This window comes from Saimiri boliviensis, chromosome 11 (assembly GCF_048565385.1).
Source record: "Saimiri boliviensis isolate mSaiBol1 chromosome 11, mSaiBol1.pri, whole genome shotgun sequence".
NCBI classification, from domain to species: domain Eukaryota; kingdom Metazoa; phylum Chordata; class Mammalia; order Primates; family Cebidae; genus Saimiri; species Saimiri boliviensis.
This window is the reverse complement of record NC_133459.1, coordinates 30,217,700-30,233,141: the sequence shown is the minus strand read 5'-3', so window position 1 is coordinate 30,233,141 and position 15,442 is coordinate 30,217,700. Positions and strand designations below refer to the sequence as shown.

Here is a 15,442-nt window from a genome sequence, read left to right as displayed (position 1 = left end):
GAAAATGAAACAAAAATACTACCTACGATAGTAAATATAGAGTCAATGCTTTGTTTTTTCTTTTCCCCAAGATTCGGAGTTCATCTCTCAAGAGACAAATTTAAAAAAAACAAATAGGCCAGACATGGGTTTGAAAAAAATATGTTTGCCATACTTGTGTCTAACAAAGGACTTATATTCAGAGCATAAAGAGCTAAAGCAATTTGAAAAAGACAATGCAATGGGAAATGGACAAAAGATTGTTGTAGGATTACACAGTGGTCTGCAGTGAGCTGTGCCTCCCAGCATTCATCCCATGGATGGTCCCTTCCCACCTTGCCTTTAGGTTCAGACACGTGATTTCTCTTGGCCTGTGGAGCATTAGCTGGCATGATGCAAGAAGATAAACTATCGCACATTGGGTATTGTCCTCTTTGATGGCTCCATTTTGGAACCCTGCACCAGTGTGCAAAAGTGACCAGGCTACCTTGATGGGTGACCATGAGGAGAGAGATACACCTGGCCAGCCTCCAGCTGCTTCAGCCATCCCAGCAAAGCCACCAGATGTGTGTGTTAGGCCATCTTTGATGCAAAGCCACTGGAGCCACTGAGCTTACAGAGGGCCACAGTCAATATCATGTGGAGCAAAAGACCTGCCCAAGTATGGCCAAGTCAGATCATAGAAGAATGAGCAAATTAATGGTTTTGTCTTATGTCACTAATTTTGGTGGTGGTGCATTACACAGTAATAGATAATTTAAATAAGATATGGAAAACATTTCACAAAAGAAGATATGCAAATGGCCAGTAAGCACTTGATAAGGTGTCCAACATCATTAGTTACTAGAAAACTTCAAATTAAAGAAACAGCATTTCATGCCACTAGAATGGCTAAAATGCTTTCTCAAAAAAGACGCACAGTACTAAATATTGGTGAAGACTTGAAGCAATTGGAACTTTTCTGCATTGTTGGTGGGAGTGTAAGTATACCACTCAGAAAACTGTTTAACAGATTCTTAGTAAGTTAAACATTTATCTGCCTTAGAAACTAGCAATTCTACTCTTAGGTATTTCCCCAAGGTATCTGGGCTAATTTTTGATCTGGTTTCAGTAACGAATGAATTATAAGAATAAAAAAGATGGAAAGGGAACCAAAGGTAAAATAACATTTAAAGACACAACAACAACAACAACAACAAAAAAAAAAAAACAAAAAACAAAGCAAACAACAAACAGAAAAGAGGCAAAGCAAAGCCATAAGTAAACAAAACCATACCCCTCCCCCCCAAAAAAATGCAGCCAGTCATGGTGGTTCATGCCTGTAATCCTAGTACTTTGGGAGGCTGAGGTGGGTGGATTGCTCGACCACAGGAGTTTTAGACCAGCCTGGTGAAACCTCGTCTCTAAACAAACCACAAAAATTAGTCAGGTGGGGTGGCATGCACCTGTAGTCCCAGATACTCAGGAGGCTGAGGTGGGAGGATCACCTGAGCCACAGAAGGTCGAGGCTGCAGTGATCTGTGATTGCGTCACTGCACTCCAGCGTGGACAACAGAGTGAAACCCTGTCAAAAAAAAAAAAAAAAAAAAAAAAGAAGAAGAAGAAGAAGAAAAGAAAAAAAAGCCTAAAAGACACTAATCTTTGGGATTTGAGCGTGAGAAATCAGAATTCCAGGAAATACCAAGAATTCCTAAAAATTACACACTATTCTGTATTTTTCCTAACAGCTTATGTGTTTTGAAAAGATAATCACTGACTATAATAAGAAATAGTGAACATGTTTCTATGACATGGATATACTAAAAATGTCAGAGGTTTTCTGTTTAGTGCCTGGTTTTTATTATTCACTAAAAGTGCATGGTTTTTATTTTATTATTTTATTTTAATATACTATGATTCAATGATACATTTCAAGAACATGTAAAAATGATCCCTACCTTATGCCAGCAGTTGATAATAGAAAACATTACAAGAAGGAAACACTAACTCAACATAAATGCCAAATAAAAGTCATTTCAAAAATGAAACAATAGTATTGCAAATGTTTACTATTTAAAAGTTACTCTTTTTTTGAACATCTATCAGAAAAAGTTATTCTTACAATGAAAATTTGAAACGCTCAGAGTGTTAACTGCCCCATCCAATAGCCTTGATCTTTGTTTTTATGACAAGTAATTCTAACATAGGAAATTTTATTTCATTTCGCATTGATGTTGAATTTGTAAGATTGTGTCTAATCACACCTTCAGGTTGGGTATGAGGGTACATGTTGCTTCATACAACGTTCTCTCTCTCTCTCTCTCTCTCTCTCTCTCTCTCTCTCTTTCTCTTTCTCTCTCTCTCTCTCTCTCTCTCTCTCTTTTGAGGCAGGGTCATGCTCTGTTACCCAGGCTGGAGTGCAGTGGAGCAATCACCACTCACCCCAACCTCTGAACTCTCAAGATCAAGCGATGTTCCTGCCTCAGCCTCCTGAGTAGCTGGGATTGCAGACATGTGCCACTATGCTGGGCTGATTTTTTCTTATTTTTTTGTACAGTTGGGGTCTTGCTATGTTGTTCAGGCTTAACTTTCTCCTTTTTAAGGATGAAAATATTTTGCTTTACAAAGAACCATAGCCTATAGCAAATACCTACACACCGGAAAGTACCAGCTAACATAATTGGGACAGCACTGGAGTAACACGTTGGAACTGGCAATGGACTTACTGAATCAGAGACTTATCTCCCTTCCATAACTTATTTCTTGAACACTACTCATAGGATTTGAACAAAGCATACTTCTACCATATCTATAAACTTATAAATAGTTCCTTTATTTGCCAAGAATGACTCACCACTAGCAGCAGACGGGGCCGCCAACACGCTTATAACATGGGGGCCGCTAAAGCAAGACTGATTCTGTCCTGACCTACGCGCCCTGTCCCAGTCCAGGCAGTGTGGACCTAGGCCTTTGACACCGCATGCCACTGTTTCTGCTCCAGCCTTTGACGCGGCGTCAAGGGCCTCCTTCAAACCAGTGACAGCTCTGTGTTGATTGTCAAGGCTTAATTTTCCCCAGAGAATAAGAAGCGTTTTTCCTGCCACCAGAGGTTGGTGTCGCACAAGCTGAGAGGGGAGAGCATTTCAAGGAGGGAGTGGTCAGCTGTCTGGGGACTGGGAGGAGGCTGTGGGCTTTTGACTGACAGGTCAGTGGCAGGGCCGTCTGAGAAAACGTTCTGCGCGGATCTACACGGATCGCTCCACGTTCTCAGCGGGTAGTTGTGTGTGGAGGTGTGGGTTCCACCTCCCCGGCCACCTGTGTTCCTGGAACCCGCCCAAACCTTTCAGCCTCTCCGGGCGTTTGTGACGCTGCTCCCTCTTCCTGGGGCGTCTTTCCCCATCCCCCCAACGCTTCAGGTCTCCCCTCCACTGGCATCTCCCGACCACCCTCTCCTGTCGCCCCCTTCTTGTTGCTTCCCGGCGCCCGGCGCCATCCGTCGTCCTCTCCGATTTACTCGTGCGTGGTCTGTGCCTCCCTCCAGCTCCCCAACAGGGCGTGTCAGCTGTACAGAGCGGTGCCCTCCGCTGCCTCATCCCCGCGGAGACCCAGCACCGAGCTCGGCGTCTGGCACGTGGTAGGTGTCCAAGAAATATTTACTGAATGAATGGACAACTGAATAGATGGGGTAGGCAAGTGCAGATGAAAGCTGAAAGTGGCCTCTCTGGACCTCTGTTTCCTGGTCTGCCTGATTTGTCGAATACATAAGAGCCCCGGTCCTTCCCTTTAAACCAGGCGCGGTGAGACCCAGACCTTGAGAGCAAATCCTACGCGGGTGCAACACCGCGAGTAGCCAGTAGGTGGCAGTAAGTCACGGTGGTTGAACAGGGACCAAACCTGGCCCAACCAGGGCGCAAAATACCTAAAGTTTAATCCCTCAAGAGTCAATACTTGTTTATTTTCACCACTTGTAATGCAAGTCTTTCTTAAACACGGCACATATGCCCCTGCTACTCTGAATGGAGAGCAATGAACCTCTATTTGAATTCATATCCCCGCTCTGCCACTGACTGCTAGATGCCCAGGGTAAATGGCCTCTATAAAGTGGGATCATTATGAGCGCACAGTGGGTAATGGCTATTGAAGGACAGCAGGCCCTTGCAGGGACCAGCAGGTAGCTGGCCGTAGGTGGAACCTGGGCCTGCAGGGAGCCCACTGCCACCTCATACTTCAAGCACCCCCACCTCTCTTGGCTCTTCCCCAAAGCCCTCCACCCATTCTGCTCCTGCACCCACGCAGCTGCGTGTGGCTTGGTTCTCATCTCACTGAGAAAAGAGAATCAGACAAAAATGCCTCATGCTCACGATACCAAATCTTCCACCAACCAGCACCACTCAGGTACCATAGACGCACCCACCGAGGGCACCTCCTCCTTCCCTCATGCACAGGATGCCAAGCCCTCTCACCACCCAGGGTTTTGCCCTGGCAATTCTCATGTTTCTCTTCTGGATTTTTTTTTTTTTTTTTTTTTTGCGATGGAGTCTCACTCTTGCCCAGGCTGGAGTGCAGTGGTGCAGTCTCAGCTCACTGCAACATTTGCCTCCAAGGTTCAAGCAATTCTCTTACCTCAGCCTCCTGTGTAGCTGGGACTACAGCTGCCCACCACCATGCCCAGCTATTTTTTTTTTTAATTTTATAGAGACAGAGTTTCACCATGTTGGTCAGGCTGGTCTCAAACTCCTAAACTCAGGTGATCCACCTGCCTCGGCCTCCCAAAGTGCTGGGATTGCTGGTGTGAGCCACCGTTCCCAGCCTTTTATTTATTTATTTAGTAGAGGTGAGGTTTCACCATGTTGGCCAGACTGGTCTCCAACTCCCGACCTCAAGTGATCCACCTACCTTGGCCTCCAAAAGTGCTGGGATTACAGGTGTGAGCCACCACGCCTGGCCTCTCTTCTGCATCTTAATTGCCTTCCCCTTTACAGATCATTCCCATCAACCTAAAAACAAGCTATGACCTCTCCTATCTCAGAACAAACCCTCCCTTGGCCCTGTGTTGCTTCCCTTTAGCTGCCCTCCCACATGTATGACCTCTTGTACAGCACAACTGGACCCACCGCAGTCCACTGGCCCTCGCCACTGAAACCCTTGGGTTAAGATCATCAGTGACTTTGGTTCTTCCTAATTCCATTCTCAGCCCTCAGCTCACCTCGCAGCAGCATTTGAGAGTCGAACGTTCCTTCCTTCTTGCAACATTTCTTCTCTTAGTTTTAGTGACTCTGTCTCTTCTCTATCCATTGTCGCTTCCCAGCTGTCTCACTGGCCCAGGTACCGTAAAGTCCACCCAATGCCAATCGCTCCCACGTGTGTATCTCTCATCCTGATCCCTCTCTGGGAACCAGCTTCTTGGATCTGGCCCCAGCTGGAGGTCTAATAGGCTGCTCAAACTTAACTTGAACTCTTGATTTTCATCCCACCTAACCTGCTTCCCCCCACGGTGTGCCCGTCTGTGTAACTGTGGTTCTGGCCCCAAATCGTGAAGTTGCCCTTGGCTCCTCTCTGCCTTACACCCCACATCTGATTCTGCAGCAAATTCTTTGGGTCCAACTTTTAGAATCTGTGTGAACCTGACTGCTCTCACCACCTCCACCACAACCAACCTACTCCATGCACCCTTATCTTTGCCAGGAGTGGCATAAGTGGCATAGCCTCCTCCTTGGTCCTGCCACATTCTCTCTCTTTTGCATGCACCACTTTCACCTGCTTAGAATAAAGTTCAAGTCCCGACACCACAAGGCTTGACGGGAGCAGTGGGAACCCTTCTCCTGCCTCACCTCCTTACACCTCCCTTTCACTCACTCTGCTCCCCCACTCAGGCCTCCTTGCCTTTTTTATGTTATTATTATTATTTTGGTATAGTCTCCATTCTAGCCTTGGAACTTGCTGTTTCAATGCCTGTAACTCTGACCTGGTCAACCCCACAGCCCCTCCCTCTTCCCTTCAAGTCTCTGCTCCTCAGAGAAGCCTCCGCTCCTCAGAGAAGCCTCCCTGACCCCTCCACCTAAAGTAGCCCTGCACTCTACCATTCACTGTCCTCTCATCCTGTTTCATTTCTCTTCACAGCACCGATGCTTCCACTTCATTTCATTGTCTCTTTATGTGCTTTTTATGCCATCTTCTCCCATCTGGAGGGTAAGTTGCACACGTGTGTGTTCTGACCTATCTTGTTCACGTTTCACCTGTGTCTGGAAGAGTGCCAGAAGACTAGGACCTCACACTTTTATTAAGTAGATGGATGGATGGATGAATAGATGCGTGGATGAATGGATGGATGGATGGATGATGTATGGATGCATGGATGGATGGATGGATGCATGGATGGATAAGTGGATACCTGGATGGATGGATGCATAGATGGATGGATGAGTGCATGCACAGATAAATGTATGGATGGACAGATGATGAATGGATGGATGGAAGGATGATGCATGGATGCATGGATGAATGAATAGAGGGATGCATGGATGGATAAATGGATGTATGGATGCATAGATGGATGGATGAGTGCATGCACAGATGAATGGATGGATGGACGGATGATGCATGGATGCATGGATGAATGAATAGAGGGATGCATGGATGGATAAATGGATGTATGGATAGATGAATAGATGACTGGATGGATGGATGAATGCACGGATGGATGATGCATGGATGCATGGATGAATAAATGGATGGATGCATGGATGGTTAAATGGATTCATGGATGGATGGATGGATGAATGGAGGGATGGATGGATGGATGGTGCATGGATGGATGGGTGAATGGTTGGATGGCTAGATGGACGGATGGATGGATACATGGATGGATGAATTCATGGATGGATGGATGTATGGATGGAAAAATGGATGCATGGATGAATGGATGGATGAATGGATGGATGTATGATGGATGCATGGGTGGTTAAATGGATGAGTGGTTGGATAGACAGATGAATGAGTGGATGGATCCATGGATGGATGGATGCATGGGTGGATGATGGATGAATGGTTGGATGGATAGATGGATGGATGGATGGATCCATGGATGGATGCATGCATAGATGGATGGATAGATGGATGGATGAATGGTTGGATGGATAAATGGATGGATGATAAATGGATGGATGATGGATGGATGAACGCATGGATGGATGGATGGATGTGTGGATGGATGCATGGATGGATGGGTATCCACAATCTCACAAGACAGTACCCATTGGGCAAACAAAACACACCATAATCTCTTGCATTTGAATAAAACATTGTTTTCCCTAAAGTCCACTCATATCTGTACTTCCAAACACTTCTGAGGTGATAAGAGTGGACATTTCCACCTCTAATTTGCTGGCTCTGGGAGGAGACAGATGAGTAACATGTTGACCTTAGGGCCCCTCTGGCTTCCATGGGTGCCATCTGCAGCTCATCCCTGCTCCTAAGATGTCTGAGGGAGAAGTTGCTTCAGCCCAAGGGTGCTGGAAGATTCCTTCTAGCCTTGACTGAGCTGAGGAGGTGGCAGCAAGATTGGTGGGGCTAACTCTAGCAGATGGGGAGGATTGTTTGCAGAGGCTGTAGTTCAGAGAACTCCCTCAGCAGGTGAAGTTTATAAAGGGGACAGGATGGAGGTGATCTTGGCCTCCAGGGCCCACTGCCCTCCCCGCACTGCAGGGATGTGGCTGTTCAATCTATTGTGCATCTACCTTCCTCTCTGTCAATGTCTATTCTTGTAGGACGCATTCTCTCTCTGAGCTCAGAGCTCCCCAAATACTGGTTTTGAAGTTTTTTTTTTTTTTTTTTTTTTTTTTCTGAGACGGAGTTTCGCTCTTGTTACCCAGGCTGGAGTGCAATGGCGCGATCTCGGCTCACCGCAACCTCCGCCTCCTGGGTTCAGGCAATTCTCCTGCCTTAGCCTCCTGAGTAGCTGGGATTACAGGCACTCGCCACCATGCCCAGCTAATTTTTTGTATTTTTAGTAGAGACGGGGTTTCACCATGTTGACCGGGATGGTCTCGATCTCTTGACCTTGTGATCCACCCGCCTCAGCCTCCCAAAGTTCTGGGATTACAGGCTTGAGCCACCGCGCCCGGCTGGTTTTGAAGTTTTAAAGTGCAGTAGCATCTGTTGGGAGACATGCAGCAGCATCTGCTCTATTTTAGGGTTGTCCAGATCCATACTTCATTCATCCACCTTCCAACCTGGGGGCTTCTCAAGGCCAAGGTGAGTTCTGAGGCACGCCCTGTGCCTGGCCCATTGGCTATGGCCAGATGCTGTGTGTACTCTCTGAGGTCAGCCAGACCATGGGGCAGGGGCAGCCTCTGAGGATCAGGGCCAGTTAGAGGCGGGTCCCTGGACTGATGTTCAGCAAGGATTTGCATTATCTGCACGAACCCTCTCAACAACCCTGCGAAGGAGATACTCACACCATCCTCACTTCATAGGTGGAGAAACTGAGGCTCTGGCCACACTGCTAGTATGTGGCAGAGCCTGGATCGATTCCAGGTCTGTTTGACTCCAAGAGCCAGAACTCTCACCACTCGAGCAGGCACCTATAATTCATCCAAACCCTTTTCTAGAACAATGCAGGGGCCACTAATCGAATGAAATGAAAGATGAAGGAATTTGCAGGCATAGCCTACAGGCGCTTGTTGGCATATTCCAAGTGTTTCAGCCCTACCCCAACCTACTCTAGAGGGTTAGGGGCAGGGAGGGTGCGGTTGGCTGCCCAGAACAGCCAACTTGGGCTTCAGGGCCACTTGGGGAGAAAAATGAACCTTAAAATTTGCCTCATCGATTCAGAAGCACCCAGACCTTTGCTTCCTTCATGTTACTCTCCCCTCCCACTGCCCCCAGCTTTCCCTAGGTGGATGCGCCAAGGTGTCCAGAGCCCCTCCATTTCAGCCATGTTCCGGGGCTAACATGCTGTCCCCGGGAGATGTCTGTGAAAAGCTGGTGCCAGTCAAGGGGTGGTATAGAGCCCTTTCCACCACTTCGAGTGGCGAACCCTAGGTGGACAGAAAGGGGATGCTGGGGAGGGGCCGTGAGGGAGCCCGAGCTGCTGGGGAGGGGACACCCGAGGAGGGAAGTGGGAAGCCATTTTCAAGGGGTCAGAGCCAAGTGGGGGCTTTAGGGGACAGGGACTGCCTGATTCTGCCCCAGCAAAAATATCTACTCATCAGAGCTGTCAGAGCTACCCAGGTACTCTTGGACTTACTGGGGCGGGGCTGTGATGGGTCAGTACCAGCCATAGGCAGAGGTCAGTATCAGCCAGACACACTAGACTCTGCTGGGGCCAGAGAGGGTATTCCTAGGCTGAGGACCCTGAAGCTCAGCCACCAGCTCCCCTTGCCAAGATCAGATCCTGGTGAGAGTCCCGCGATGCCCTCTCTCCCATCTTCCTGCCCCAGACACTGGAGCTGGGGGCCCGTGGTGTGGTAGACAATGGCAGGCGGGAAGGCACTGAAGTCAGAGCTCATGGAGGGCATGTAGGCGCCCACGGAGGGGAAGACCAGATGCGGGAAGTCGAAACATTCCTTTTTAAAGTTTCCTTTCTTGTCAAATCGTAAGTATGCTAATAACTCTTTGTTAAGCCCTGTCCTATGTAGCTGTTAAACATGCTTACAGGCACGTAGTACACTCTGTGTCCTTGTACTTTAACCGAGATATCTGTGCTGGACGTGCTCACAGTCATGTCCCAGCTCTTCATTGCTTTTACCTGTTTAGGAAAGTTTTGAGTGTTAGCCAGTTGGGTTTTAGTGTAGATCGTGAGGTCTGACTCCAGCCAATGGAGATCAGACACAGCAGTAAGGAAGACCCCAAATGCGTAAGGAATAAATCTGTATACATTCCCTTTATTCTTTGTACTCTCAGGGCGTGATGGCTAGTGAAAGTACCCTTCCTGCAGTCCGGGAAGTAAAAATTGCATTGCTAAAAGATCCTTTGTCTCAGTGCTGAGTTTTCTTTTCGGCACCAAGCATCTATTTCCGTCATCTATATCCAATACCAGACAGTCGCCTCTGTTCAGCTCAGGTGGCTGCACTTCTTTCAAGAAGAGCCTGTCAAAGGCATTGCACATGGGCCATAGAGGGTCAGGGAAAGAGGGGTGGCTCAGAGCAGAACTCCTGCGGAGCCCCGCTCCCTGGGCACACGTGGGGAAACAACAGCAAGAATGCCGTGATTCACCATAGTAACCAACTATCAAGTGGCTACTACATGCCAGGCACAGTTCTTGGCATTTGGGATATGCACTGAACTAAGCAAAGACCCTGCCCTCATGGAGCTTATATTCTAGGACACAGTCCAGCCTGACCAGTCCACAAATGCAGACACACAAGGGATCTCAGTTTTCCCATCTATAAAATGGGAAGATTTTATTCAATAATCACTCAGAACACTGAGTCTCAAAGTTAGCTGCACACCAGAATCACCCAGGGAGTTTTCACAAAGGACCGATACAGGGTCTCAACCCCTGAGAAATTCTGACTTAAATGGTCCGGGGCATGGCCTGGGCATTGTGGGGCCTTTCAGAGCTTCCCAGGTGATTCCAGTGCAAAGCAGTTTGGGAATCTCTGCTTTCACAGTCTCCTGCATCTTCAACATTCAAGGATTCTGGAAACACAAACACATACATGGTGTGTACAGAGAGACGCATGTGGAAGCACCCACAGCCAAACAGGCACGTGCACAGCCTCGCAGCTACACCGACCTGTACACCCCGCTACTGCACAGGCATGAATCGATGGCCCACACATAGAGGAGCATGTGCGACCCGCCACCAAGCGTCACTGTACCTACTCAGCAGGGACCATTGTACCTGCACAGGCATGAATCATTAGCTGGGCATGGTGGCGGACACCTGTGCACCTCTGTGCATGTGAAATCCTTCTTCTCTACTTGGCAGCATAGATCATCTGAGAGCTTTTGCCTCTCCCTGACTCTCAGGACAGGGAGCTCAGGGTCTGGGAGGTACTGGGGCCACACAAGGGCCCCCTTCCCTTCACCAGGAGGGGCGTCCTGGAGACAGGCTCCCTGGGGACGACGTGGAAGGTGCCATAGCGGCCCTCGCTGAGGTTGTACACCAGTTTTTGATGGCCCGCTGGGAGCAGAAAGAGGGCAGGACTGACGTATGGCTGGCCGGGTCTCACCACTGACCCTTAACCCTCTGGTCCTTGAGAGAGGCCCAGAACCTCTGCCTAGCACTGGATAGCTCCTGTTACCTGCTCCCTTGTCAGAGTAGTAATAATAATAATAATAAAACATGAGGCGTTCTAATGCAGGCATCCTTCAAAGCTCTCCATGTGAATGCATGTATGTAATCCTCTGAAGTATTCTCTGAATGGGTACAACGATCCTGCTTTACAGTTTATCCCAAACCTGCCCAGCCTGCTTACCCTGCCTTGCCCATTCCTTTCCTCAAAACCCACAATGAGGCCAAGTGTAGTGGCTCATGCCTGTAATCCCAGCACTTTGGGAGGCCAAGGTGGGAAGATCGCCTGAGGTCAGGAGTTCGAGACCAGCCTGACCAACATGGTGAAACCCCGTCTCTACTAAAAATACAGAAATTAGTCAGGCGTGGTGGCGGGCACCTGTAATCTCAGCTACTCAGGAGGCTGAGGCAAGAAAATTGCTTGAACCCGGGAGGTGGAGATTGCAGTGAGCCAAGATCGCGCCACTGAACTCCAGCCTGGGTGACAGAGTGAGACCTTATCTCAAAAAAACAAAACAAAACAAAACAAAAAACCCACAATGAAGCTCTCACCCACACATTGCCCTCTCCTCCTGCCTCCTGACGGACCCGGTGCTTCTCCACGTAGTACTGCATGGCATGCCATGCCTCCTGTTTCTAGGGAACTGTAAGTATAAACTTGTTCCTTTATGACAATCATTTCTGTGTCTGCGTGTCTTACCATACTTGATTAAAGCAAGTCCTGAGTCCATTTTAAAACAGTGCCCAGGCCGGGCGCGGTCGCTCACGCCTGTAATCCCAGCACTTTGGGAGGCCAAGGCGGGTGGATCACGAGGTCAAGAGATCGAGACCATCCTGGTCAACATGGTGAAACCCCGTCTCTACTAAGAATACAAAAATTAGCTGGGCATGGTGGCGCATGCCTGTAGTCCCAGCTACTAGGGAGGCGGAGGCAGGAGAATTGCCTGAACCCAGGAGGCGGAGGTTGCGGTGAGCCGAGATCGCGCCATTGCACTCCAGCCTGGGTAACAAGAGTGAAACTCCGTCTCAAAAAAAAAAAAAAAAAAAAAGTGCCCAACTCTGTCAAGCAGAGTCCTGCCACGATTCTCACCTCTCTCCATCTAATAGAGGCTGTGCCTCTATTGATGTTGCTGAAGTGTGTGTTTGCTTTCTCCCTAGTTCCATCATACTCCAGAAGCATATTGAGCTCATGGTCCCTTAGGATCCCTAGATCCTTTGGACATGACATACTACCAAGTCAGTTTCTTCACAACCACTCTTAGGCCTCAGAACATTGAATCTCAACTTGGGATTTTACACTGATTTCTGTTAGCATTCAGAGCATTTTGGCTACCACTTAGATGCCCAGATCGTTCTGAATATTGAGTTTTCTCCCCCTCCCTGGCATTGGTCCTCCCTTCCCCTCCCCTCTCTCCCAGTGGCTGTCACTGAGCCTCTCTCCTGCATCCCAACCCAAGTCATCCCGAATCAGCGCTGGATGGAGTCAGTCATGTCAGCCCCGAGGCTGAGAGCTCAGCTCAGCTTGGCACGCGGTACAAACACAAATTCGCCAGAGTTTGAGTCAGACGGCCCTGGGCCAGCCGTGCTGCTGAGTAGCTGTGCTGCCTTGGACAAGTCACTTCCACTCTCTGAGCCTCAATATCTTCAGCTGTTAAATGCAGATGACCCCAAACCACTTCACAGGATTGCTGAGCAGAAATGTGACGAGATAAATTCTTCACACACGACTGATGCTTTATAATTGGCGGCTCTTGTGGTGGACGTAAAAATAATGAGGCCTGGCGCGGTGGCTCACACCTGTAATTCCAGCACTTTGGGAGGCTGAGGCGGGTGGATTGCTTGAGGTCAGAAGTTGAAGACCAGCCTGGTCAACATGTGAAACTCTGTCTCTACTAAAAATACAAAAATTAACCGGGTGTGGTGGCGCATGCCTGTAGTCCCAGTTACTCGGGAGGCTGAGGCAGGAGAATTGCTTGAACCCAGGAGGCAGAGGTTGAGGTGAGCCAAGATTGTGCCGCTGCACACCAGCCTGATAACAGAGTGAGACTCTGTTCCATTTCAAAAAAAAAAAAAAAGATTGGTCATATGATCATTTCTGAGGTCCCAGGGACAGGCCCCTAAAACTAATCCCAACAAGCACCTGTAAAGTCTTCTCTTTCCCAGGTGAAACCTACCTTCCCAAATAGTCCAACAGCCAAATCACCTGTTCCCAGGGGCATTTGCATCACCTGTGGAAAACATCGGCTCCTTATACACCAGATGTTCCTGACCGCTGATCCCATTATCCCTCCGCTGTGCAAAAGCTGCTATGCCAGGAGACAGCCTTGGCAACTACTGAGCTTCTTTTCGTTGTCAAGTAGATGTAATATCACTGCCAGCAAAACAGCGCAAAAAGTGTTTCTTCACAGTATCACTATCAATTGGGACCACAATAGAAAAATCAGCTTCCCTAGATGAGGATCCCTTCTCTTCTTGGGTCACCAGGATTTGAAGGAGATACTCTGATCTGTGCCACTGGTAAGTGACTCACACTTTTACACCCTAAACTGGTTCTGGAAACTGAGGTGTCTTCTTTGTAAGTGAAGAATATAGAACATAATTTTGAAGCACTGAACAGTGGTGTGGGCCATAGCATACTTTAATGGACTGAAAGAAAAATTAGACCGGGCGCGGCGCTCACGCCTGTAAACCCCGCACTTTGGGAGGCCAAGGTGGGCAGATCACTTGAGGTCAGGAGTTGGAGGCCAACATGGTGAAACCCTGTGTCTACTAAAATTACAAAATTAGCCGGGCATGGTGCTATATGCCTGTAACCCCAGCTACTCGGGAAGCTGAGGCAGGAGAATCACTTGAACTTGGAAGGTGGAAGTTGTAGTGAGCTGAGATCATCACTGACTCCAGCCTGGGCAACAGAGTAAGGCTCCATCTAAGAAAAAAAAAAGACAATCTTGGTGAAATAATTGTTATTCTATTTTTTTTTTTTTTTTTAGACACAGTCTCACTGTCACCCAAGCTGGAGTGCAGTGACACAATCTTGGCTCACTGCAACCTCTGCCTCCCAGCTTCAAGCGATTCTCTTGCCTCAGCCTCCTGAGTAGCTGGGACTACAGGTGCGTGCCACCATGCCCAGCTAATTTTTTTTGTATTTTAGTAGAGATGGGGTTTCACCATGTTGCCCAGGGTGGTCTTGAACTCCTGAGCTCAGGGTATCCACCCACCACGGCCTCCCAAAGTGTTAGGATTACAGGCGTGAGCCACAGCACCTGGCCCAGGATTTTTCATTTCATATTTCTATTTGCTAGTGTTGGTCAGCATTCTGCTGGCTTATATTATTACCTTTTCCTGGTCCCTTACTGTTTTATTCTGATGGGTCCAAGAAATCTCTCTCCTGACCCCTTGTCAGAATCAGAAAATGAGAAAGAAGAAAACATTCACTACCTAAATGAGAGTCTGGGGGACAGTGGGATTCCTTTGAAGAAGAGGACCCCATGGTACCCAACTTATCACCTCTTGAAAGTCTCATCTGTCCGATTAAGTGCCTTTTAAAATATTCTACAACTCGGAAACCTTTAAATCCTAATTCTTGGTTATCTCACGCTAAACTCTTGCATCTAAGCACACCAGTCCATACACTTTGCAAGATAGGGCTAAGATTTTCCCATTGTTCCCACTGTGTCCCCAAACTAGAACCGGTTCCTGAATGCCCCCTTCTGGCCTCTTGTGGATTCCCACCTTTTCCAAAGCCCCTTGCAGGTCCCAGCCGGCTCTCTAGAGGTCGCGCCACTCTAAACGGAGCACCGTAATTTGCCACCAAACAACTAAGCCGAATTTTGAGTGGAGCCACCCCCATACCTGAATACTTAAAACAGATCCCGAATTCATGTGTTTCTGGGTGTTGCTGTGGCTGGCTGTTAAGGAAACAACTCGAAGTGATCCCATCAACGCTCCTTATTCTTACACTGACTTCCAAAAGGCAGTTCACGAACGCCTAACTGCATCACTATAAAGATCTACCATTTGCAGCCGGGCGTGGTGGCTCGCACCTGGAATCCCAGCACTTTGGGAGTCTGAGGTGGGCAGATCACTTGAGGTCAGGAGTTCAAGACAAGCCTGGTCAACATGGCAAAACCCCACCTCTACTAAAAATACAAAAAAATTACCCAGGCGCGGTGGCACATGCCTGTAATCCCAGCTACTCCGGAGGCTGAGGCAGGAGAATCGCTTGAACCCAGGAGGCAGAGGTTG

At 48.2% G+C, this 15,442-nt stretch overlaps 1 pseudogene; it reads left to right on the top strand.

Moving 5' to 3' along the window:
* The first annotated feature begins 14,563 nt into the window (after positions 1-14,563).
* LOC120365922 (DDB1- and CUL4-associated factor 16-like) lies at positions 14,564-15,203 on the top strand (annotated as a pseudogene).
* Positions 15,204-15,442: the final 239 nt, after the last annotated feature.